The sequence below is a fragment of the Colobus angolensis genome, unplaced genomic scaffold (genome assembly GCF_000951035.1).
Source record: "Colobus angolensis palliatus isolate OR3802 unplaced genomic scaffold, Cang.pa_1.0 Scaffold167, whole genome shotgun sequence".
Lineage (NCBI taxonomy): Eukaryota > Metazoa > Chordata > Mammalia > Primates > Cercopithecidae > Colobus > Colobus angolensis.
The window spans coordinates 1,236,838-1,241,294 of NW_012114788.1; the positions used below are offsets into that span (position 1 = coordinate 1,236,838).

The 4,457-nt window shown below is 40.2% G+C and overlaps 1 protein-coding gene and 1 pseudogene across 8 annotated transcripts in view; one reads left to right on the forward strand and one right to left on the reverse strand.

Moving 5' to 3' along the window:
- Window positions 1–4,457, forward strand: part of RHOT1 (ras homolog family member T1) — a 108,412-nt gene that overhangs the window by 22,254 nt on the left and 81,701 nt on the right. The window lies entirely within an intron of this gene.
- LOC105508727 lies at window positions 2,274–3,345 on the reverse strand (annotated as a pseudogene).

Consider the following 4,457-nt stretch of genomic DNA (forward strand, 5'->3'; position numbering starts at 1 on the left):
TGGGCGACAGAGTGAGATTCCATCTCAAAAAAAAAAAAAAAAGATTAAACTGCTCCAGTTTCAATTATACTGTGTTTACTACCTAGGTAATATTCTATAGCCAAGGATATTCAAACACTCATTGACGTGAAATGGATCTTTTCTGGGCCCACTTCTGATGCATGCAGGCTTTAACGCAAATTGCTTAATGAGTATTTAGTGCTTAGATAAAAGAAGTTTAGGCTGTCTTTAAATGCAGAGAAAGCTGAAGTTCAAACATCCCTGGCCACAGAGTCCATTCTGCATAAAGAGTCTATTCTGTTCATACAGAGTCTTTTCTATATCATCATCACATATGTATTGAAACCTATTCTCTGCTGTCTTTTTTTGCTGCACCAGTTGGTTACTAGTGTTGATCTCGTTTGAAGGAGAGGGATAGCTGAGCAATAGCTTTTGTTCTGCAGGCCACGTCATCTGCATATGGGCAATGAAATTGTCCTCTGGAACAGTGTTTAGCTATTTCGCCAAATGCTAAAGTTTTCCAGTTAAAAATATAACTCCATAGTTACCCTCCTCCCCCCAGTGTGTTCTAATTTCAATAACTTAGGAAGAGCCAACAAGTCTTCTTACTAAAGAAACATAAAAATGAGGAGTAGGTCTCTTTGCCACTTGAAGCAGGGGCTGTTTGTTATCAAGAAAATAGCCAGTATGGCTGGTAGAGTGCTAATTGGAACCAGGTAATGTTATTTCTGCTTCACGAATATTAGGAATTTGCTGTCATTTGAAACTAGATGTTCAAAAGACGTGATGAAAAGACAAATTTGTAGCCTGGATAAATCTAGATAATTTGTTCTATAGTGATGAATTATGTTTTCCATGGATGACCTACTTAGAAGCATGGAGTCTCAGAACTGTGGCATATTCTATTGAACTGGATTAGAAGGCCTTCTGTCCTTGTGGATAATTGTGGTCTTGCTTTTAGTTTTTATAGATTACTTCAATATTTCTCAGGCAAAATAGAAGAAATAGAGTCCATTAGTTGGTTGGCTAATAAAGGATAATTTTTGTGTCTTCTGTATTAATAACATACTAAATGTTTATATCAAGTGTATTTATATTACATTGTATACATTTTATTATAAATTTTATTTGTAATTATTTGTTACAAATTTTATTATAAAATACAATGTTTTATATGCATTTGTCCTATAATTTTTATAGTAAATATAAAGTTTAATTAGTACAATTTAAGAAGAGCTTGAGATTTTTGTCTCCTCATAAACAATGTTTATTTTCTGAAGCAGTTAAAAATACATGGTGTTTATATCATATTTGCCATTATTAAGATACCTTTTTGATTTTAAGCATATTTAAATAGTTTTTAGAATTTAATATTCTAAAATGTTTCGTTATCTTTAAGGCACTCTTATTTATTTCTCAATTAAAATTAGCATAGTCTGGGTGTGGTGGCTCATGTCTGTAATCTCAGCGCTTTGGGAGGCCAAGGCAGGTGAATCACTTGAGCCCAGGAGTTCCAGACCAACCTGGGCAACAGAGTGAAATCTCATGTCTAAAGTGTGTGTGTGTGTGTGTGTGTGTGTAAAGAGAGAGAGAGAGTGTGTGTGTGTGTGTGTCTTTCTTTGTTGCCCAGGCTGGAGTGCAGTGGCATGATCTCGGCTCACTGTAACCTCCACCTCCTGGATTCACGTGATTCTCTTGCCTCAGCCTCCCTAGTAGCTGGGATTATAGGCATGCGCCATCATGCCTGGCTAATTTTTTGTACTTTTTTAATAGAGATGGGTTTTGCCATGTTGGCCAAGCTGGTCTTGAATTCCTGGCCTCAATTGATCCAGGGAGGCCTCAGCCTCCCAAAGTGTTGGTTATTACAGGTGTGAGCTACTGTACCTGGCCAAAATATTAATTTTTTAAAAATAGCTTAAAAGTGGCTTTTACACTTGCTGCTTTATTATTCCTTTGATAGTCTCACATAGGGTTAGGTAGGCAGGCCCTAAGGAGAGCAAAAAGCCCTAGTTTAGATTCACTGAAGCATTTTTTAAACAAGTCACATTTGTCTGATCCTTTATTAAAGTAGCTGTTATTTCACTGCCCTTCCAAAAGGAAATACAAAAATGATACTGATGAAAATGTGCTATTTTTTTCCCTAAATCGACTGTCATCTGTCTCTCTTGCTCCAATTTTGAACTTTTGCTGCTAATGAACTTTTTTTTTTTTTTCCATGTATAAGAGGCAAGAAGACCTCTTTTCCAAACGGTCCATATTTATTAGTATTCTGGTCAGAGAAATCCAAAGTCTACCATATTGGAGGTTTTCTGGAATTCCAGGCTGTCTGTTAGACTGTAGTCTTCAAAGCCTTGCCTTATCATACTGGGCCAGGTTTGTGTGGGAGATAGGCCTACAGCTGGACCAGCAAAGGTGCTGAGAGAGGAACCGTGTCCTTCTACCTGGTACTTTGTGAGTGAGAGATGCTGATACAGACAGTGGAAAGAATAGCTGGATATCTCATTCTTATCAGGAAGATTGTACAGTTCTATGATTTGGGATATGTCATAGGCATCAGAGTACAAAGCAGGAACTGAGGCCACCAGCCTCTCCCATTGAGTATCTTGCATTTGGAAGTCACTTGTGGGACTCTCAGTGAAAGTAGAGTTCCATGCCCAGTTGAAAGAGTCTAAGGGCTGAGGTGGAAGGGAGCTGTAGAAATCTGAAACCACAGGAGAAAAAATGTAAGGATTGGGAGATGTTCTGGGGGAGGTGGGCACATTCTTCTTGGATGGAAGGTATCTGGTTTGGTTGCTTTGCTGATTGCTGCTGCTGCTTCAGTTTGAATCACCGGTTCCTAAACCAAACCAGGGAGTGGGGGAAGAGGGGAGATTGTGGTCTGTTCTTAGAGAAGGCATTCCAGGCTTCTCCTGAGTGAAAACAACCAGGTTATCATCTTCACGTCCTCTCCAATTCACCATGACACTGTGTTCTTTACTTTTGACCCTGGTAGGTTGAGTTTCAAAGCTAGTTTCTCCTGAAAATTTCTATCTGGGAACATGGTCTGGCTAAACAGAACTTCCTAAGCTCTTCATTCTGTTGGCGGCTGAATTAAGTATGTTCTTGATGCCTTCTCCATATTGCTGTAGTCCCACCTTCTTGGAGGCTAAGGTGGGAGGATCACTTGAACCTGGGAGGTTGAGGCTGCAGTGAGCCAAGACTGCGCCACTGCACTCCAGCTTAGATGACAGAGTGAAACTGGGACTAGCTGGATCCTGTGGTGGTATCACCTTCATGTTGGAATCATTCCTGTTGATGAAAGGGTCTGGCTGGGGATTATCTGGGGCCATTCTGTTCATCATGGTTTCTGAAATCTGTCATGAATCCCCTTAGACAAACCATTTTCAGTCCTGCATGGTGTGTCTCTCTGTCAGTGAACTTTTTTAAAAAAGGAAATCACGGCCTGGTGCAATGCCTCGTGCCTGTAATCCCAGCACTTTGGGAGGCCAAGGTGGGCAGATCACGAGGTCAGGAGTTCAAGACCAGCCTGGCCAACATAGTGAAACCCCGTACCTACTAAAAATACAAAAAAGTAGCCGGGCGTGGTGGTGGGCGGCTGTAATCCCAGCTACACGGGAGGCTGAGGCAGGAGAATTGCTTGAACCTGGGAAGTGGAGGTTGCAGTGAGCCGAGATCGCGCCATTGCACCCTAGCCTACACGACAGTGCAAGACTCTGACTCAAAAAAAAAAAAAAAAGGAAATCACTCTTGGATTTTAATGTGGAAGACATTCATGTTCTTTGAGTTTTAAAAGGTCTTTTATTGTACAATTACTTCACAAACTAAATGGTATTTTTTATAATGTAGTGAGTGCTGAATTACCTCAAATTCTTTTCTAGATGAGGCAGGATGTGAATAAATTTTTTAAAATCACACTTTAAAAGATAGTGACTGATATAAATAAATAGAATTGCCCCCACTCTTACTACTGTGTTGTGTGTCTGTATGTTCAAGCGTGAGTAAAGCTACTTGATTGTTGTTGTCTTTACGACTGCCAAAGTGTTTTCTTTCCTGTCTCTGAGGCCTGCTTTGCTGGAATAGACCTGGTGGCAGGTTTGCACTTTGGCAGGAGCCTGCTGCTACACAGGCAGCCAGAACTGCCCTTCAGACTAATTAGCAGAGCTGTGAAGAAATCTGAATTTCCTCATAATGTTTGTTGTCTGTTCTGAAAATATCACTGCAGATATAGGGAGTCCATGGGAAAAGCAGAAGGGAACTGCGACTGGGAAAAAGGTTGTTCTAATGAGTTTTAAGAAGAGAGGAGGGTCTTTTCTCTCTTGGACCTTCAGGCCCCCAGTTGGGTTTCTAACAAGCAAATTTTTCATTTATTTTCTCTTATAAAGCCTTTTAAAATAAACTCCCACTCCTGCTCTGCAGAAAAAAAAAAGAAGAGAGTTGAGGAAGAATGGATGAGTTTT